Raw genomic sequence first — 22,546 nt, forward strand, 5'->3', positions numbered from 1 at the left:
AATCAGAACCGTTTATGAAACGAAAAAACTACAGTACCCATGAGTACCCGGGTACCACGTGACCAACCATAGAGTCTCTCATATAAAAGGTACAACAGTAGAAAGTACGTCCTCTTTCTTTGCTGCTCCGCAGCCAGTTAAGTGCCTTTTTCTTCTTACTCATGTTACATTGTTGCATTATTGTCTGTGCACTACTGTTGGGACGCGCTCGCTTACAATTTGTACTTACTACTGATACATTGTTGCGCGCTGTCTCACGCGGTTCATTTATTTATTCTGCTCCGCTTCGCGCGGCGCACATGCAGGGAGCGTGGTCTCACCTCCCTAGGGCGTGACGCTCGCTCGAGCGTCGGTGTCCGAGTTCAGTGGAGTGGGAGTAAAGGGGCTGAGAAGCTCGCGCTAGCGCGCGTGCTTCTCTGTTTACTTCGAATCTGAGGCGGCCGTTTCCGCGCATGCGCGGCGGCCATTTTCTTTGTTTACAAAGCGTGTTCTCACACGGAGCTCAAGAATCGGTTGTTCTTCACACCGCTGCCCACTGCCTCAGCTTCTCTTCAGCCCCATCGACGCCCTTTGCTGTTTAAAGGCCTGGGGCTGTATAATTACGCATAGGCTCTGCCTAGAGTGACTCAGCAAGCCCTCCCTCCACAATTAATTTATTTATTTATTTTTTTGGTCAGCCTTTTTCTGTCCTTTAACTAGCTTGCTGTGGGGTTTTTCACTCCCCCTGAATTGTGCCTTTGGCATTGTAATATTTATTGACATTAAAGTGTCATTTTGTGGGCATTACTTTCACTTTTCCAGTGAAGCTAAGTAAAATGGAGGAGTATTTTGATGAGGATGATTACTCCTATGAGGATGAGAGCTCAGGTTTCCTTGAGCAGGATTTAGTAGAAGCATTGGACCAAGGAGTTCAGCACTCCGTTACCAAAGCCCTAGTCCACGCTATTAATCCGCTGAAGCGTCATTTGACGCAATATGCCAAGCAGCAAGGTTGGTTGCCTTCTTCTCGCTCATCCAAATCACCAATAAATCCACATAGGGCGGATTTTAAAAGTTTGGCTAAATCTCTAGCCTCGGAAAAGGCTTCCTCCATTCCTTTGGTAGGCGCTTCTACCTCGGCAGGCTGTCATACTGACACTGACGGTCCTCCTTCTTCCTCTTCTGACCAGGATGTCCCTCCACCACGCAAGAAGGCTCGCAAGGAGCATTACGTGGACGCTCCTACTCACCCGCAAGTCCTAACCTTTGAACCTTCGGAGATATATCACCCCCATTCATCTTCATGGCTTCCTTCTCCTGCGGTAGCTGAATATGTCCAGGCGCACATCCGTCAACCTTTTGAAAAGGATGTTAGGGCTCGCCTCCGCTCCGAGTGCCCTCGCCCGGATCTTGCAGATCACCTGGCAGACACTCCTGAAATTGACCCCACTATGCTTTCCTATCTGAAAAAATTTGCTAAGGATCCTAAAAAGGGTCTGGACAGATCTTGGCGGTCGTGTCAAGATAAAATGTTGGATTTAATGGGACCCCTCACCAAGATCCTTGATCTCGGATTTCAGGCCAAGGAAGCAGAATCCCTTGTGGATCCAGATGAACTCATAGAATGGGCTCAGAGGGCTATTTGCCAGTTGGGCAACGCAAATTGTGCCATTTCAAGTGAGCGTCGCCGCTCTATTCTTCTAAAGATTGATCCCAAATTGGCGGAACTCTCTACTTCCGAGTCTGGTCCGGTGGCTCAAGGTCTGTTATTCGGCCAACCGTTCCTTAAGGAACTCACTAAATTTGTTGCAACCTTCAGCGGTTTGGATAAGGCGCAAGCTTCCATCAAGCGTGCACTTCGTCCGGTTTTTGCCAGGGCCGGACGACATAGGGGACGCTCGTTCGGCCGTGGCTCCAATAACCCCTCCCAGAGAGGTTATCAGTCCCAGAGAGGCGGAGGTCAGGACTCCGGCTACAACACCCGCTCGAACTTCTATCCTTCCCGAAAAGGGAGAGGTCAATTCCGGAAAGGCCGTTCCGGTGGCAACCAAGGTGCTTACCAAGACTCTAATACCTCAGGTGAGTTTGATTTCTTTTTCCGAGGTGGTTCTGGGGGGCAGAATACGTTTTTTTCTCCAGAACTGGCGTCAAATCTCCAACGATGCTTGGGTTCTGCAAACTGTTCAAGGTTTCAAAATAGAATTCTATCAGACCCAACATCAATCCCTCCCCCCAACTCCTCTCCATTTTTCTCTTCAGAACCAAAAGTTTATTTCGGCAGAGATAGAATCCCTTCTCGCCAAAGGGGCAATCATGTCAACTGTCCCCCACCCTCACGGGTTCATCAGCAATGTTTTCTTGGTTCAGAAAAAAGGGGGTGGCTCTCGTCTGGTCCTCAACTTGAAGGATTTCAACGGAAGTGTAGTTTACAGACACTTCAAAATGGAAGGGATCCATCTTTTGCGCGATCTTCTTCGCGAAGGGGACTGGATGGTTCGGCTCGACCTCAAGGATGCCTATCTTTCCATTCCCATTTACGAGCCTCATCGTCGTTTTCTACAATTCAGTTGGCAGGGGATTTGGTACGAATACACAGTTCTCCCATTCGGCCTCTCGTCAGCACCCTGGTGCTTCACGAAACTTCTGAGGCCCGTAGTGGAATGTCTGCGTGCTCGGGGTGTCCGCCTGATAATCTATCTCGACGACATTCTTCTCATGGCGGACAAACCCCTCACAGTATTAACACACCTGGAATGGTCTATCGACCTTTTACAATCCCTGGGTTTCCTAGTCAATCCGCAGAAGTCTATCTTGAATCCTACTCAAGTAATCGAATTTCTGGGTTTTCAGGTGAACTCCCTATCCTGTCAACTATTACTGCCACACCAAAAGATTCGGTACATCAAGAGAGAATTGAGGTCTGTTCTTTCCAGACAGATTGTGTCATTGAGGTCGTTAGCACGTGTAGTCGGTCTACTGGCGTCCTCCATTCAGGCGATATTCCCAGGTCCGCTGCATTACAGAGCACTTCAGAGATTGAAGATTCGTCATCTCCAAAAAGGTCTTCGCTATTCAGATCTGATTCCTCTTTCCGAGGATGCGAAGAGCGAGATGCAATGGTGGTTGGACCACATGGAGGCCTGGAATGGACGAGCCCTGTTCGGCTCCGCTCCGGATCTGGTGATAGAATCCGATGCCAGTCTTTGGGGTTGGGGAGCCAGGTGCGGCCCCATCTCCACCGGGGGTCGCTGGTCCCCCCAGGAACTGTCTCTTCACATCAATTGCCTAGAACTTCTAGCGGGGTCTTTTGCGATTCGGTGTTTCTCCCCTCATCAGACCAATTGTTGTATTCTTCTCCGCATGGACAACGTTTCAGCGGTCCGGTATGTCAACAAGTTGGGGGGAACACGATCCAAGATTTTGGCGGAGATCGCCAAGGATTTTTGGCACTTCTGTCTTCAACAGAAGATCACAGTTATTGCCGAATATCTTCCCGGTTGCCGCAATCAGATTGCGGACTGGAACTCTCGCCATCTTCGCGACTTCAGCGATTGGCGCCTTCACCCGCGCATTTTTCGCATTCTCCGTCGGACTTGGGGTCAATGTCACCTAGATCTGTTTGCGTCTCGCCTAAATACTCAACTCCCTCTTTTCTTCAGCTGGAGGCCGGATCCGAAAGCCCTGGCCACAGATGCATTTCTTCAGACTTGGCCGTCCACTCTGTGTTACGCCTTTCCCCCGTTCATGTTGATTTCCAGGGTTCTGGCCTACTCGAAACGTTTTCAAACGGAGCTAATTCTCATTGTTCCGCTGTGGAGAGCTCAACCATGGTTCCCGGACCTTCTGGAGATGTGTTGTGCGGTTCCGTTCCTTCTTCCCCTGAAGTGGAATCTGTTGCTGGATCCTCTAGGCGATCCGCATCCCCTGGTTCTATCCGGCAATCTCCTACTGTTGGCGTGCCGAGTTTCGGGGATCGCTGGTCGCTCCCAGGCCTTTCATGCGACGCTTCCAAATTCATCAGTGACGCCTGGTCTCCCAGTACTCACAAAAGATATAGAGCCTCATGGAAACGTTGGTGTGACTGGTGTGTTCAGCGGGAAGTTGATCCCGCTTCAGCAGATGTGGCTCTGATTATTAATTTTCTAGCTTCTCTCGCTTCTTCTGGTTTGGCTTATCGTACGGTCAACAACTTCCGTTCCGCCATCTCTGCCGCCCATGTTCCCATTAATGGCAAACCGGCGGGTGAACATCCCTTAATTTCCAAATTGCTTAAGGGCATTCGTTTAGCGAATCCTCCGTGCCCTAAATATGTCTCGCTTTGGGATGTCTCCATTGTTTTGAGATTTTTGGAGGCTTGGCCTTCTAATTCATTACTTTCTCGTAAGCAACTCTCTGCTAAATTGACTATGCTGTTATGTCTCGTTTCTTGCAAACGAGTGTCTGACGTGCGGGCGTTAGACTTGGCAGGTCGCAGATTTACACCTGAGGGTGTCACTTTCCTAATCTCTAAACGCACCAAGACTGCTACCTCTTCGGTTACTTATCCTTCCTTTCCTCATCACCCCAACCTTTGCGTTGTTCAATGTGTCAAGGATTACGAGGTATGTACTGCCCCTTTACGTTCTGATACACAGGGTCAACTACTTATTGCCTTGCAAAAACCTTTTCGTCCTGTTACTCCTGCTACATTAGCTCGCTGGGTTAGATGGCTCTTATCTGAGGCTGGAATTGATGTTTCCATTTTTGGTGCTCACTCGGCTCGCGGGGCCATGGCCTCTAAAGCGTTCTCGATGGGTGTTTCATTACTGGACATCATGAAAACCGCAGATTGGTCTTCTGATTCTATGTTCAAGACCTTTTATTACAAGCCTATCGAACATATTGCTTCTGTAGTGGTGGATCAGCTTTGAACAAGCATAATCGGAGCCTCCTGTCCTGACATAGAATTAAAAATTTGCAAACATTCGTGACAAGAATTTTCAATTCTATTAAGGACAAGGAGGCGAGGATTATCCCACCCAAAGTCATGTTTGATTCTCATGTTTATCATTGTCACAGTGGCATTTGATTTATGGCAATGCATTGTTTTTCTCTCTGTTTACCCTTCCCTTTTATTGCCTTCACTCTCTTTATTGGATGAGTATTACGGCTGTACTTTCTTTTCAGGTTCTGACCCGAAATAGTGAATTCTACTGTTTATCCTGCTTACTCCGCTTGGATCATCTGCTGCCTTCCTCTGTTCGGCGTTTGCTGTGTTTCTAGCGTCAGGATGATCACCGACTGTGGCTGATGGACTTTGTTTCCTGGCTTGCTTCTTTTTCCCATTGGATTTCATGTTTTGTCCTGTGAACTGCTCCTCACCAAAGAAAGAGGACGTACTTTCTACTGTTGTACCTTTTATATGAGAGACTCTATGGTTGGTCACGTGGTACCCGGGTACTCATGGGTACTGTAGTTTTTTCGTTTCATAAACGGTTCTGATTGGCTGCTGGGCATTTCTAATAAAGAAATGAGAAAGCATAATCCTCGCCTCCTTGTCCTTAATAGAATTGAAAATTCTTGTCACGAATGTTTGCAAATTTTTAATTGCTCACAAGTAGTCTCTAAAACTGCCAATTGTCTTGCTCGACAGATGGTATACCCGTCAACCTGTTTGTTGGCTTGTGAATGAGGGTAAAGTCTGGTATTTGTTAACGTGATCTTAATATAGTGCATGAATTGTATTTATTAGATTGCAGCAACCCTAAAGTGATTTCATATCTCTTGTCGAGGTCCCAAAGCACTTTGCAGACCAAAGTTAATGGTTATGATTCTATGGCAGTCCACGGAGGCTCTGATTATGCTTCTCTTTGCTTTACTGCAAAACACAGCAGCCAATAAAAACAACTTTAAACTCCAGCATACCCCAGAAGTACAACCCCCTCCAGTAGTATGCCCCAATCACTGTCAACACTTTAGTATATAAAGTCCGAATCACGACATCACTTCCTCTTTCTTTGCTGCTGCAGCAGCAGATAAGTGTTTTTCCCTTACCTTTTTATCAGTCTGGTAGATTGTGGGGAAATATTTGTTTGAACGATATTCGTCGCTAATGACTTCTATTTCAGGCTTGTGCTGAAGGTTTGTTAGCTTGTAGCGTGATCGGCGGATCGGTCCCGAAGCGTTTGTTCTCGGCTCCGGTCCCGCTGAGGACGTGGCGTCTCGCAGCGCGCGCGCGCGTCGCTGACTAGTTGCGAGCGTTAGGGGGCGGTGGAGAAGGAGGAGGCAGACGCGACACGCTCGTGCGCAGAGAGCGGTCGCGTCGTTACCCGGACGCTCTGCCTGTGCGCGCGAACTCGTTTTCAGCACTTTTGAATTAACGGCTCCTCGCGCACAGTAGAGAAAGACTGCACCCATCTCTGGCCTCATATTTTGAACGCTTACCGGAGCGTGTGACCGGAATAGAGCCTTGCTCTAGGGGAGTGTATTGGGGTTCTCCTTCCACCTTGACTTTGACTCAGAACCTTTAGTTTAGGTTGTTTTTGTTGGTGCACTTGTTAGTGACCAGGTTCTGACAGACCCCTGGGCTGCTCCCCCCCCCGTGAATCTCCTCCAACCCTCTGCTTCAGGCAATGGCGTACTACGCCGAAGAGGAGGATCAGTGGGTAGAGTGTGATAATTATGAGGACTATGAGGAACCTGAAAACTTGGAGGAGAATTTGGTTGAAGCCCTGGATACCCACGTCCAGGGTTCAGTTAACAAGGCGTTGATAAAAGCCCTCAAACCTTTTACTAAACCCCTCCTTAAGTATGGCAAGAGGAAAATGAAGACCCAGCATAGTGACGCAGGCACTTCGCAGTCTTCGGCCAAAGTATTGGCGCGTATGGCAAAAAATGTTATGAAAGACCATGGATCCATGGCTGCTTATACCACGGATGAATCATTACCATCTACTACTAACACTTCTGACTCGGAGGTGGAATCGGTGAGACCCAAAAAGAAAACAAAAAAGGTGAAACAAGGCGGATGACAGCCAGGCCCCTAAAAATCTATTATTCGACCCTCAGAGTCTTATTCATCCGCGATCCTCGGAGTGGGTTCCCTGTCCTGAAGTGGCCCATTATGTGGGGGTAAACTTACGGCAGGGTTTCGAGAAGGAGGTGCGCGCCACATTGAGATCGGAATGTCCGCGACCATCGCTGACTGGCAAAGTGGCGGACACGCCAGAGTTAGACCCTAATATGGCTACGTTTATGCGAAAATTCGCGAAAGACCCGAAAAAGGGTTTGGATAGAGCCTGGCGGGGGTGCCAGGATAAATTACTGGATGTTTCGGGGCCCCTTACAAAAATATTAGACGCGGCGGTCAACGCTAAAAACCAGAATGTTCCATTGGACACCTCTGATATTATGGAGTGGGCTCAGCGGGCCCTGTGCTTTTTAGGGAATGCCAATGTGGTGCTGTCAACTGAAAGGAGGCGCTCCTTCTTAATGAGAATAGACTCTCAATTAGCGGAGATGGCAACGACCGAACCGGGTTCCTTGGCCAATGGCATGCTGTTTGGCGACAAATTTGTCAAAGAGATGGGCAAATACGTGGCCACTTTCTCAGCCCTAGACAAGGCGCAGGCTAACATCAAGAAGGTGTTCCACACTGGTGTTTTTGATAGGGCCGGACGCGCTAGAGGTCGAGGGTCTGGCCGAGGCTATAACCAGACCTCCCGAGGGGCGGAGCAAAGAGGCAGAGGTGGTCAGAGGTCGCAGTTTTACCCTTCCCGCAATAGGGGTGGACGAGGTCGAGGCCACAGAGGAGCCTATAGAGGACAACAAAATTCCGGAGATAACTCCTATTCAGGTAACGATTTTGAATACCACAGAATGCATGGTGGGAGGTCGTATTGCGTTGTTCCTTCACAGGTGGCAGGAGATTACGGTCGATCCCTGGGTGTTACAAACAGTGCAGGGCTTCCACATAGAGTTCTACGCCACTCCGACTCAGAGTCAGGTGCCCGGCTCCCTACATTTTTCCCTACAAGAACAGAGTTTCATCGACAGGGAAGTGGAAGCACTACTCCAAAAGGGTGCGATAGTGAGGTCTATTCCCCATCCTCGGGGTTTTGTAAGCACGATTTTCTTGGTCCCGAAGAAGGACAAAGGGTTCCGTTTAGTGTTGAATCTCAGGGAGTTCAACGCTTGGGTGGTGTATCGCCACTTCAAGATGGAGGGCATCCATTTACTGAGGGACATCCTCCTAGAACAGGATTGGCTCGTTCGCTTAGATCTGAAGGACGCCTATCTGGCGGTTCTTATTTTCCCGCCACACAGGAGGTTTCTCCAGTTTCTCTGGCGCGACCAGTGGTTCGAGTTTTCCGCGATGCCCTATGGTCTGTCTTCCGCCCCTTGGTGCTTCACCAAACTCATGAGACCGGTGGTCCAATGGTTGAGAGAACGAGGGGTACGTCTGATAATTTATCTCGACGACATTCTAATTATGGCACAGTCGAGGGAACTCTTGATGAGTCACCTGTCTTGGACTCTCCAACTGTTACAAGACCTGGGTTTCCTTTTGAATCTGGAGAAGTCGGTCCTGATTCCATCGCAATCGATGGATTTTTTGGGCTTTCAGATCAATTCTTTCATGTGCCAGTTACTTCTTCCCTTGAGGAAGAGAGTGGCTATCAGGAAGGAATTGAGGAGAGCGCTTGCCTCTCCGACAATATCATTACGGACACTGGCTCGCCTCGTAGGCCTGTTGGCTGCGTCCATTCAGGCGATATTCCCGGGCCCCTTGCATTACAGGGCCCTTCAGAGATTGAAAATTTTGCATTTACGCAAGGGTCTCCCGTATGCGCAACAGATAGCCCTTTCAGCGGAGGCTCGTACGGAGATCAATTGGTGGTTAGACCATATGGATGCCTGGAACGGCAGAGCCATTTTCTCCTCCAGTCCGGATGTAGTGATAGAGTCAGATGCGAGTCGCTGGGGCTGGGGAGCGCGGTGCGGGACCATGGAGACAGGGGGTCGTTGGTCTCAGGAGGAGCTAAAATTGCATATCAACTGCTTGGAACTTCTGGCGGGAGCGTTTGCGATTCGAACTCTGGCCCCGCAGAAGATGTCTTGTTGCATTCTACTACGCATGGACAATGTGTCCGCGGTGAGATACATAAATCGACTCGGAGGGACACGATCTCGTCTCTTGGCAGAGATAGCCAAGGACTTCTGGCATTATTGCCTGGACCATCGTCTGGTGGTGACGGCGGAGTATATTCCCGGGTCGTCCAACGTGATTGCCGATTGGAATTCACGACATTTGCGGGACAGCAGCGACTGGAAGCTGCATCCCAGCAGTTTCGAAGCATTGAATCTCAAGTGGGGACCCTGTGTGTTGGACCTGTTTGTGTCCAGACTCAACAGTCAGCTTCCACGGTTCTACAGTTGGCGGCCGGATCCTCTAGCGGTCGGCTCGGACGCCTTTCTTCACTCGTGGACGACGGGCATTCTATATGCCTTTCCACCATTTGCCATGATTCCGAGAGTGTTGGCTCACATTCGCAGACAGAAAGCAGAACTAGTCCTGGTTACGCCTTGTTGGAAAGCGCAAGCATGGTTTCCAACCGCCTTGACCTTGGTCTGTGCGCCTCCGGTGCGTCTTCGGTCGTTTCCGGACATTCTCACGGATCCTCAGGGGCTTCGCCACCCGTTAGTGTTGCAGAACCAGCTGGTTCTCATGGCCTGGAGACTTTCAGGCATCGCTGGCAGGTGCCGGGAGTTTCGCAAGACACTCTCTTTTTCTTATCCCAGGCTTGGGCACCCTCCACACACAAGCGATATGAATCGGCTTGGAAGCGATGGGTTAGTTGGTGTGGTGAGCGACAGAGTGATCCCGTGGGATCCGATATTCATCTAATCGTGAATTTCTTGTCGGAATTAGCCAAGTCCGGTTTGGCGTACTGGACGGTGAATAACTTTAGATCGGCTATTTCAGCGGGCCATCCGCATGTGGAGGGCAGACCGGTGGGGGAACACCCCTTGGTTTGCAAGGTGGTGTGAGGGATTCGATTAGTGAACCCTCCGCAACCTAGGTACACCGTACTTTGGGATGTGTCGGTGGTTTTGCGTTTTTTGAGGAACTGGCCGAATAATGAAGCCCTGTCTAGGAAACAATTATCGGCAAAATTGACAGTCCTACTGTGTCTAATTTCATGTAGACGAGTGTCGGATGTGCGAGCATTGGATTTGGCAGGTAGAGTATTTACTCCTTCGGGAGTTTCCTTTACGATTTCCAGACGTACTAAGACGCAGTCTCAGTGTATTACATACCCTGCATTTCCTCATCACAGCAAATTGTGTGTGGTCAAGTGTTTGAAGGTTTATGAAGATTGTACTAGGGAGTTTAGATCTGATGTTTCAGGACAATTGTTAATTGCTCTTCAGCGACCTTTTCGCCCGGTCACATCTGCAACCCTGGCCAGGTGGGTCACTTGGTTACTGGGTCTTGCGGGGTGGATGCTTCCATTTTTGGAGCTCATTCTGTTAGGGGAGCTATGGCCTCTAAGTCTTTTGGGGCGGGTTCCCGGTTGCAAGATATCATGACTGTGGCGGACTGGTCGGCTGATTCCACATTCAAAACGTTTTATCATAAACCTATTGTGGATGTAGCTTCGGTGGTGGTGAATCAACTTTAAACTAGCATAATCAGAGCCTCCGTGGACTGCCATAGAATGAAAAAGTGTCTAGCAAGCGCGACAAAGAATTTTCAATTCTATTAAGGACACGGAGGCGAGAATTATCCCACCCAAGCAGTTGGAATGATGGCATTATTGTGTATTTGCTATGATGTTGTACCCACCCGATAATCCTATACATTGCCTTCAACGTCTTTTTGTATGGGCGTTACGATGTCAGTTTCCATTTCAGGAGAACAGACCAAGCAACCTTGAGGTTCTGGAGTTTTGGCATCGGCAAGGATGATACGGCTCATCTGGGAGACAACTCATCTTGGCAGAGGACAGATGGCAGCGTTTCCGGAGAGGAAATTCGAGGTTCAAGTTTGGACGCACGTCGATGGGGAAATCGGTGGTCCAGTGTTCAACGGTCAAGTTGGTGGACTGTGTTAAAGAGTTTTTCATGCAAAGAAAGAGGAAGTGATGTCGTGATTCGGACTTTATATACTAAAGTGTTGACAGTGATTGGGGCATACTACTGGAGGGGATTGTACTTCCGGGGTATGCTGGAGTTTAAAGTTGTTTTTATTGGCTGCTGTGTTTTGCAGTAAAGCAAAGAGAAGCATAATCCTCGCCTCCGTGTCCTTAATAGAATTGAAAATTCTTTGTTGCGCTTGCTAGACAATTTTTCATTCTATTACAGGACCGGAGGCTTCGTATTATGCTTCTCTTTCTATTTATTGCTACTCACAGCAGCCAATGAAAACTTGTGTTATATGAAAAAACAACAACATTTCTCATGATGCACATATCGCATCACTTCCTGCAGGGCCCCATAAGAGCCGGCCATACCGGAACTAGTCCTCTTTCTTTGCTGCTCACGCAGACAGTTAAGTTGAAAGCTCCGATTTATATCGATTGTTATGATGACTTTATAATGGATATGCATTTGTTTCATGGATATGCTAATGCTTTTGATAGGCACTTGTTTGCTTGGATATGCTATTGCTTTTGGTGCGCAATTGTGCTTCGAGTGATCTGCTAATGCCTGGGTTCACGGCGGTGGTGTCGGCGAGAGCGCCCTGATCTGTATCGGCAACCTTCGGGTTGCGGTGTCTTTCACTCGCGCTGCGGCGCTTTGTGTTCACCGCGGAGGAGTGCGGTGAAGTTGGGGGCACTTAGGAGGACGAGCGGTCCGAGGCGCGAAAGCGCGAAGGTTTAAAATTGAGGAATTTAGACGCGGCGCTCGGCCGCTTCGCATGCCTTGAGTGGCGCGCTGCACCCTTTCTCTCTTCAGCACCCGGTACCGCCCCGCCTTCGGTGGGACCGAGATTCTTGGTTTGTGGGCGCTGAGGCTTCCCTTGTATGCCGCTGACGCCAGGAGCCTGGTAGTTTTGGTTTCGTTAGTGTTCCCACGTGCGTAGCCCAATCTGGTTGTTTTTTAGTAGGATTTAGGCTACGCACGTCGCAACAGCCCGGTTACTTTCACTTTTAGGCATTTGGTTTGTGATTTCCTTCGAAGAGCACTGCTGACGCCTGGCTGGCTGCAAAAACGACCTGGGCCTGGAGGGAGCACACCTCCTTGTATCTGATTTGCTCTTTGGCTCCACTACGCCCTGGGGGCTGCAATAATTGTTCTACAGCTGGTGCTGAGGAGCTAGGTACCGGGGCTGCTGTGCTGTGGGTTGGCTCCCCCCTTGGATTTCCTCCTTGATATTACCTTATGAGTAATTACCGCTACAAGTGTGGTTCCACTATGGATACATGGGTGCATTATGAGGAGGATGATACCTTGTATGAAGAGGAGGTAGGAGGACCTGCCATTGAGGACAATATTGTTGAGGCCCTGGATGCTTCTGTCCAGGAGTCGGTCAGCAAGGCCCTAGAAAAAGCAGTTCCTGGAACTGTACAACAAGCTCTGGCGACGGCCTTAAAGCCCATCACTAAGCAGCTGGAGAGGTTTGCAAAAAGGCATGGCTTCCCTAGGCACACGGAGGGGACGTCAGGGGACTCCCAGGATAAGTCGTGGCCACATTCGGAGTCCTACGAGGCGCTTCCGCGCCCGATTAGAGAGCGTGAGAAATTTAAGGACACTGACACAGAGTCTACGTCCACCTCTTCTGACACCCCGGATGACTCCCCTCCTAAAAAGAAGTCCAAGAAGACTAAGCATGCGGAGCCTTCCCCGCCGGCTCCTACCCCCTTTAATTTCAACCCCGCAGATATTGTGCACCCCAGATCATCGGACTGGTTACCGGCTCCGGAGGTGGCTGCGTACTTGCACGAGAACTTAAGCAAGGGGTTTGATAAGGAGGTGCGCAACAGACTAAGGTCAGAATGCCCAAGACCGGACCTCTCAGACAAAGTGGCGGAGACGCCGGACATTGACCCCAGCATGCTTACTTTTCTGAAAAAGTTCGCCAAGGATCCCAAGAAAGGGATTGATCGCGCTTGGCGGGGTTGCCAAGACAAGCCGGTGTTTTCAATAGGGCCGGACGAGGGCGGGGACGCTCGTTTGGCCGTCAGCACTCCCAAGGTCCCCAGCGAGGAGATTTCGGACGCGGCAGAGGTGACTGGGACTCCACCCGTGGTGGCACTTTCTACCCCACCAGACAGCGCTTCAACAAGCGGCGCTTTAACAAAGGCTCCTACCGTGGAGGATTCCAAGCCGCCGATTCCTCAGGTGAGCGCTCCAGATTTACTTCCTCTTCCCTTGGGGGGGGCGTATTCGGTATTTCTTTCACAATTGGGCTCAGATATCACAAGACGCTTGGGTACTACAGACAGTTCAGGGGTTCCACCTAGAGTTTTTTCAGACACCCCGTCAGGTACAGCGCCCCAGGCAGCTTTCTTTTTCCCAACTCGAGTGCGATTTTATAGATTCAGAAATAGACGGATTGCTGCAGAAACGCGCGATAGCTCCTTGCAAAGAGGGCCCTCGCGGTTTCTGCAGCAATATTTTTCTGGTACAGAAGAAAGGAGGCGGTTACAGGTTGGTACTCAATTTGAAGGATTTCAACCACTTTCTGACTTACAAACATTTCAAGATGGAGGGCATCCATCTGTTGGCGGATTTACTGAAACAAGGGGACTGGTTGGTCCGTCTGGACCTGAAGGACGCTTATCTGTCCATTCCCATATATCGTCCCCACCGCAGATTCCTTCAGTTTCAATGGCGGAACCGGTGGTACGAGTATTTGGTCCTTCCTTTTGGACTTTCCTCAGCACCGTGGTGCTTCACCAAGGTACTGAAGCCGGTCGTGGCCTACCTCAGAGAACAAGGGGTTTGCATGATTGTCTACTTGGACGACATGCTCATTATGGCGCAATCTCCGGAGCTAGTGGCTCGACATCTGCGCATGACCATTCATATTTTGCAGAATCTGGGGTTCGTGATCAACGAACCGAAATCAGTCCTCTCTCCCGCGCAGACGATAGACTTTCTGGGGTTCGTCATAAATTCTCAGACGGCCCAACTCTGCCTTCCGAGCTCCAAACTACGAGATATCAAGAAAGAGCTACGCTCGTTCCTGTCCAAACAGATGGTCTCGCTCAGGGGGATTGCCCGAATAGTGGGCCTCCTTGCGTCATCCATTCAGGCGATATTCCCGGGCCCCCTGCACTACAGGGCCCTTCAACGCCTAAAGATCCAACACTTACAGAAGGGCCTTTCTTACACAGACGTAGTCCCTCTTACCCAGGAAGTGAGAGAGGAGATGCAATGGTGGTTGGCCCATGTCGAGGCATGGAACGGCAGAGCAATCTTCGGCTCGTTACCAGAGGTGGTCATAGAGTCCGACGCCAGCCGTTGGGGTTGGGGAGCGCGCTGCGGAAATATTTCCACAGGGGGACGGTGGTCCCTAGAAGAGTTAAATCTTCACATAAATTGTCTAGAGCTCCTCGCGGGATCCTTTGCGATCCGGACGTTGGCTCCCAGGCAGATCTCGTGTTGCATCCTTCTTCGGATGGACAACATATCGGCAGTCCGATACATCAACAAATTGGGGGGCATGAGGTCCTCAATGTTGGTGGAGATAGCGAAAGCCTTTTGGCACTATTGCCTGACCAACCAGATATCGGTGATAGCGGAGTACATTCCGGGTCAGTCCAATGTGGTGGCGGATTGGAACTCTCGACACCTCAGGGACGACAGCGACTGGCAACTTTGCTCACGAGTGGTTCAGTGGTTACAGGAAGTTTGGGGACGTTGCGAGATCGACCTCTTTGCCTCCAGACTGAACCGTCAAATGACGCAGTTTTTCAGCTGGAGGCCAAACCCTCTTGCGCTGGCGACAGATGCCTTGGCACAGGAGTGGACTCAGCAGTTGAATTACGCGTTTCCACCATTCATCCTCATTCCCCGAGTGTTCACTCAGGTGATGCGCCAGAGAGCAGAAGTGATACTGGTGACTCCTTTGTGGAAGTCGCAACCTTGGTTCCCGTTGCTGATGGAGGCGAGTTGCGACTTCCCCAGGAGGATTCCTTGGTCCTCGACCATGCTCCAGGGCCCTCAGGGGGAGACACACCCGATGGTTTTATCGGGGCACCTGTCCCTGATGGCCTGGAGACTTTCAGGCAGTGTTGGCAAATGCCAGGATTTTCGGACCAGGCTGCGAGCTTTATCAATCAAGCGTGGGCCCCCTCTACCAGGAAACGATATTCGTCAGCCTGAGGATGCTGGGTTCGTTGGTGCATGGGACAACATGTGGATCCCGTGGGGGCAGGATTACCCTATATTGTAAATTTTCTTTCGGAGAAGGCGTCGCAAGGTCTAGCCTACCGCTCGGTTAATAACTTCCGCTCCACCATCTCGGCAGGCCACTCTCAGATCGAGGGCAAGCCTGTCGGGATGCATCCTTTAATCTGTAAACTCCTAAAGGGCATTAGAGTAGCCAATCCACCCAAACCAAAGTATTCCTCCTTGTGGGACGTCTCGCGGGTTCTGTCCCTCTTTAATAGTTGGCCGGACAACAATACGTTGTCCAGGAAACAGTTGTCGGCCAAACTGGCCATGTTACTTTGCCTAGCGGCTTGCAGACGTTCCTCGGATGTTAAAGCGCTCGATATTACAGGTAGAGTATTTACTCCAGAGGGAGTTTCGTTTAAAATTACGTCTAGAACTAAAACCATGTCACGTAGTGTGGATTATCATGCTTTTCCAGATAATGCTAAACTTTGTGTGGTTCAATGCCTCAAGGCTTATGAAGAGTGTACCAGGTCTCTCAGGCCTGATGGTGTGGTACAATTGTTAATTGCTCTGCAAAAACCGTATAAACCTGTTACTGCGGCTACCATAGCCCGATGGCTTAAAAATGTTATGCAGGAGGCAGGGGTGGATACCCAAGTGTTTGGTGCACATTCGGTTCGAGGCGCCATGGCCTCTAAAACTTTCATGCTGGGATCTACGGTGCAAGATATCATGCATTCTGCAGACTGGTCGTCTGAATCCACGTTTAAACAATTTTATTATAAACCGGTGGGTGATATATCCTCTGTTGTTTTTAATCAGCGTTAAACTAGCATAATATGAAGCCTCCGGTCCTGTAATAGAATCAAAAATTAGCTAGCATTCGCGTCAAGAATTTTCAATTCTATTAAGGACACGGAGGCGAGGATTATCCCACCCGGTTAAATTACTGTAATGTAATTTTTGCCCACCCGTGTTGTATATACTCTGTTTTGACAGAAGTTACGGGTTGTTTATTTCTGTTCTTTCAGGATCTGACAAGAAGATGGATTGATCCGGTGTACAGAGTGACGTGTTTCCCAGCTGGTCTGGTGTTCTTCCACGTTGGAAGCTGTTGTTGTTGAACTTTGATACTTGTTGAACTTTAATACTTATTGGACTTCTGTTCGGAGCAAAGAAAGAGGACTAGTTCCGGTATGGCTGGCTCTTATGGGGCCCTGCAGGAAGTGATGTGATATGTGCATCATGAGAAATGTTGTTGTTTTTTCATATAACACAAGTTTTCATTGGCTGCTGTGAGTAGCAATAAATAGAAAGAGAAGCATAATCCTCGCCTCCGTGTCCTTAATAGAATTGAAAATTCTTGGCGCGAATGCTAGCTAATTTTTGATTCTATGACAGGACTGTAAGCTTCAGATTATGCAGTCTCCTCTTTACTTTTTATTCTCAACAGCCATATAATATTATTCCTGCGTACTACACCCTCATCCCCGTAATTAAACATGAGGTGATCGCCACCTATGACATGAGAAAGAACATACAGTCCAAAAATGGAACCAATTGACTGCAAGGGGATTGAGGCAATAAACGACCGCACTTACCCTAACAGTAGGGACACTTAAATGCTTACTGTGGTGCACAGAACCTGAAGTTCAACCCACCTCAACTATCAAACGGAGAATCTCCCAACTTTAAATCAATCTAGAATGATTCAGCACCCTAGGATACATAAATCATAACACTCATGATAAATAAGAGTTCAGCAAAAGTTTTTCAAGTAGTTAGCACACACAATACATGTTTTTTACAGTACATAATATCCATTAGACATATCGGATTAAGAATTCTTTATTCATTTTCTTCTTTTGACAATCAATTCAGAACCATAACCAACGCGTTTCATCATCGCAGATTTCTTCAGGGATCTAATCAAATCTCTTCTTAAAAACGGCTAGAATATTCTGCTGCATCTATTGTTTTGTACGTCATTTCTTTCTGAAACCAGCTGATGGCATCCTCTCAGTTGGGGAGTGTGACTCTGTGATTACTGAATCAAGACAATAGTTCAGAAATGTTCTGAATAGTATCAAAGTATCCAGTTTTCAATTTATAATTCCAATCCAGTTGGTGGTGTCCTATTGATAAAGGACACGTTCCAATATTTCTGCTCGCATAGCATCCCACGGTATGGTTTGAAGTGAAATAAAGCGCATCCTAGGGTGCTGAACCACTGTAAATTGAGACAGTTAAAAAATGGCTTCACCCACTCTTAGCCCAATAAGGCTAATCTGATCAATTGCATTTCCTGTTTTTTTCTCATGTTCTGACTAGGACAAAAATATGAAGTTGAGGTCCCTGCTGGGCTTGGACCCCCTTCCCCCATGGTGGCCATGGGTTTCTTCTGGGAGAGGCTAATAGGGTTAGTGGTCAGGACAACTGCATGAATAAAAAAAAATTAAGCTGGCGCATCAAGAATTTTAAATTCTATTAAGGACATTGAGGCAAGGATTATGCTTCTCTTTCTTTACTATTAAAATAAAATAGCCAATGAAAACAAGCAAAGCTTTAAACTATATATCCTATGAGCACTGAGCCCAATGTCTCTACCGATCAGAGGGTTCCAGTCCCCATATATATATACTCCTGAAAAGAATATCCATCCTTTTTATTTGGAAACATCGAACAACTTCAACCGTGTACTAACAACCTGCCTCCAATGTGGGTACCAGGAATCAACTGCAACTTCACGCGAACGGGCTCATCCTGACATGACAACTCCGAGGCATACTTTTGAACGTGAACCTATCAGATGGATCTCCAACCACACATGTCTCTAAGCGTCTATGCTGGTTTCTTATCTGCATCTGTGGATAAGAGAAAAAATCGAAACACCATGCTTTTTAAGAGGAAACTGAAACCACAGGGTGGGATAGACAACATCATATTGAATGTATAACAATTACGGTAATAATGCCAGCAATATGATCTATAATACTCAGTATCAAATATAACATAGAGTGGATAATCTTTGCTTCTGTGTCCTTAATAGAATTCAAAATTCTTGACACACTAGCTAGAAAATGTTTTATTCTCTGTCAGGACAAGAGGCTTAGAATTATGTTAGTTTAAAGCTGTGCCTCCAACAATGAAGCAACATCTACAATCGTCTTATGATGAAATACCGTAAATGTTGAGTTAGACACCCAATCAGCCACTGCCATTATGTCCTGCAACCGAGAACCAGAGGAAAAAGCTTTAGATGCCATAGCACCTAGGACCGAATGGGCCTCAAAAGAGGTCACATCAATTCCCTGCTTCAGCCAAGTGACCCAACAAGCCAATGTTGCGGAAGTCACTGGACGAAAAGGCTTTTGTAAGGAAATAAGCAATTGTCCAGGGTATCTATGAATTTTGCGTGTACAATCTTCATATGCCTTAAGGCATTTTACCACACACAATTTCTGATTATATTGAAAAGCCGGATACAACACACAATGTGAATCAGTCTTAGTGCATTTGGTTATCCGAAAAGAGACCCAAGTAGGAGTGAATAATCTTTGTGTTATATCCAACGCCCTCACATCGGACACTTGCCTACAAGAAATGAGGTACAGGAGCCAACAATTGTTTCCTTGTAAGATACTCGTTTGCTGGCCAAGCCCTTAAAAACCAAAGGATCGCATTCACATCCCACGAAACAGAATCTTTCAATTGATCGGATAAACCAACCTGATACCTCTAAGGAGTTTGCAAATTAATGCAGGCTCCCCTACTAGTCTATTATCCTCACATGGATGACAGGCAGAAACAGCAGACTGAAAATCATTAACCATCCTGTAGGCTAAACCTTGGGTAGCCAGTTCAGAGAGAAAATTAGCGAACACTGGAACGCTTGTTCCAAGGGATCAGTCTCGCGTTTACTACACCAATTAACCTAGTTGTGCCAGGAAGTAGCATATCGCTTGTGCATACTAGGGGGGCAAGACTGGGACAGGAAAAACATAGCCTGTTCAGAAACTCCTGGCACTTGCCATTTTCTCCAGAAATCCTCCACACCATGAGCGACAATCATTCCTGAACCACCAGCGGGTGTGGGTGACCCAACGGATCTACCAGAAGGTCCTGGAACATTAGGATCTGGACCAGCGGAGCACAAGACTGTGCCATCGCAACCGAGAACCATGACTGAGCCTTCCAAAAGGCAGTCACCAGGGGGGCGTGGCTTAACCGGCCATCATGGCGGACGCAGTGATGGAGCAGGTAGTGCAAACATTTTGTATACCTCCTCTATTCTTGCATGAAAATACTAATTATATAATCTATTAACTATAATATTATTAAAGAAGTATTGCATGTATACTAATCAACATTATTTAAACTTAAACTACACATGGGATTTGCTATTTGCATGGCTAAATAACTCTTATAACTAAAATCTGTACGCATATTAATGAATTGTATATGTGGTAATAGAATACTGCATGATATATGTTGCTTTGTGATGTTGCATCATCGCGGAGGATCGAAAAGGTGAATATAATGGCTTTAAATGTCGCTATATGCTAGATAAATACAAGCACATATAGGGATTAGTAAGGGGTTTACATTAGAATGACTATTTTTATGTATTAATTATTCTTTTGTGTTTGTTTCGCTTAAATTGACATCTGGGCCTAATCCGATATGGCTGTTGACATCGCATGCAGAAGAGGCCACTGTCTCGTGATGCGCGGAGTGAACTGCGCAAGTGCGAACAGTACCCTGAACCTCTTAGTCACCTTTGCTCATCATGTCCCCTTTCAAGGATATGAATTTGGTGGTTCGCCAAGATAGGGGAACAATCAACCTTACAGCAAACCGGAACAAGCCGACACTTTGGCTGACAAGTGACCTCACCCCTCGAACTGTACTGAGAATCTGGAAATAAGAATCGGACGATCCCAACCAGCCAATCACGACTGTCCTAAGCCTAAAAATGTATCTTCTTTAACCTGATATTATTATAAAAAGGGTAGTAGAATAGGGAGGGGTACCTTCGTAAGTTTGTGACGCCTTTCCTGATGGTCCAGATGCTGCCCGACCGCTTGATGGCTGCAAACTTTTTCCGAATCCACGGGCTATGATAGATGCTTGGATGATTTCTGGTCCTTTGATAAAAATTGGGGACTGTAACGTGCTGAGCAGAGGACTTTGAGCTTTGGCCTGCTTTATTCGGACAATTTACGACAAATTTGGTTATGCAGAGCCAATTAATTAGAGGACTCCAAATAGCCAGATTAGGTAAATATGATGTTCTGTGATTTACTTGAATTGATCTAGAAATTCTAAACTTTGACGAGACAAATGCAAATATAAACCATTATGAAAATTTATATAAACAAATATTGATTAACAAGAAATATAAGTTTGTAGTTTATCATCAAGGGAAATAAGGATTCTGAGTCTTAAATGTGTTTTAGCTGGTTCTAAATCACCATCAACCAATCCAACTAATTGGTCCGTCGACCAAGTGGGTGGAGCGCCTTGATGTTTAGGATTAGGGATCTATAGGCAACGAATTTAATGTATAATTTTGTAAAATTACTTTTCTCTCCCTATAGGTTATAAGGTGTTCCCCCACATGTCTAGCACTTTAATTACTCATACCTCCTGTGTGCAGACTCGTCAGAGAGACGTATGAGTGTTGGTGTTATGGGCCCCACCAATGACTGCGTGTGTGAATAAGCTAGTGTGACGTCGGGTCTCCGACGCAGGGAGGATATTTGTAAAATTGCCCCCTTTTCCCGGTCTTGCGCTGGATCAGCACCTTAGCAGAGCTCCGTCCACCCACACCATAATCCACTAAATATCCTTCATCATCCTGCTCGGAGACGACTTATAAGTTCCTCCGTTCCTCCCGACTGCCCTGGAGTGCGGCGATGCCACCGGCTTGGCGCCCTGCTGAGCGGCTGTGTAGCTCTCCTTCGCTCTCTCCATCTGAGCGCTGAGCGCTGCTCCTGCCGCTGTGACCTGCCTGGTGCCTGCTGGGTGAGACTGCAGTGTGGGCCCTGTTCCGACGCCTTGGGATCCGGACCTCGGAGCGGGGGTGCCCGGAGCCCCTGACGAGCTGTCCTCAAGGGGAGAAATTGTACAGGCGTGCGGAGATCCCTGCCTGCCCATCCTCCTCTGCCTTGCGGCGGCTATCTTGCTGGTGGGGCCTGAGACGCGGAGGCGCCTGTCTTGCGGTGCTGCCCAGATCATTGTGGGTGCGGCTTGGCGCTTGGGAGCAGACATTGGAGTGTGACGCCCTGTGTCCCGAACTGGCTGAGTGGCCGGGAGCATCGTGCAGCTGTGTGGGGCCTGCCGCCGATCCCTCCACGCTCGCTGTGCTGCCACCATCTTGTTGGAGGACTGCTGGGGGGGATCGGCGCCGCCTGCCCTCAGGTGCTGGCCTGCTTTCCTGCTGTGAGGGGCGTGGTGACACTGCTGCGGCTTGAACTAGCGGACTCTGGCTCATCGTTCCGCGGCCGGCGAGCAGCTGCCCCGGTGTTTTTCGGGGCCGGATTGTGAGCTCAGACAGTGAGTTACCCGCTGACCTCCTTCTTTCTCCTGCAACCGGCATGGGACCTGCCAGCCCCGAGGCAGCTTGTGGGACCATTGGCGCTCTCACATGCCTTGGGGACAATCTTCTGCACTGTGGGGCACACCGGGTGAAGACGGCCCTTTCTTGTTACACGAGGGCCCCGTGGGGGCTCTGACTGTGAGTGGGGTGAGTGCCGCGTGCAGCCTCCGCTCCGCGTGTTCTGGGCTCATTAACATACTGCCGAGGGGCCTGTGTGGGGCCCGCCCGGTTCCGGGGTGCTTGTTTGGTGTGCTGGAGTGTTGCGGCGGCCTCCTCACTTGTGGACCCGTATCTCCTCCCAGCCAGATACCTTGATTGTGCCACACGCATATTTTGTGTCTGTATCTCTGCCATCCTAGTTCCACCTTGAAAGGCGGCCGCCTGCCTGGTGGGGTGAGCTCCTCTTTCCCTGTTCACTGCCCGGCCCACAGTCGACCATCCTGATGGGCAAGCGTGGGCCCGGCGGGGCCAGCCTCAAGCAGGGCACCATAGATCAGTTTCCCACAGCCACCGGGGGAAGCTCAGCTCCAGATAAAGCTGCTCTACTGGCTGCAATCAACAATGCCTGAGATATGTTGGATGCAAAAATCGGCGCGGTGGGGTCTGAGGTCTCCTTTCTACTCCAAGATCTCCACA

At 48.6% G+C, this 22,546-nt stretch overlaps 1 pseudogene; it reads left to right on the forward strand.

Moving 5' to 3' along the window:
• Window positions 1–6,590: 6,590 nt before the first annotated feature.
• LOC146833462 (uncharacterized) overlaps window positions 6,591–22,546 on the forward strand; it is a 42,682-nt pseudogene continuing 26,726 nt past the window's right edge.

Source organism: Triturus cristatus, chromosome 4_2 (assembly GCF_964204655.1).
Source record: "Triturus cristatus chromosome 4_2, aTriCri1.1, whole genome shotgun sequence".
In the NCBI taxonomy this organism is placed as follows: domain Eukaryota; kingdom Metazoa; phylum Chordata; class Amphibia; order Caudata; family Salamandridae; genus Triturus; species Triturus cristatus.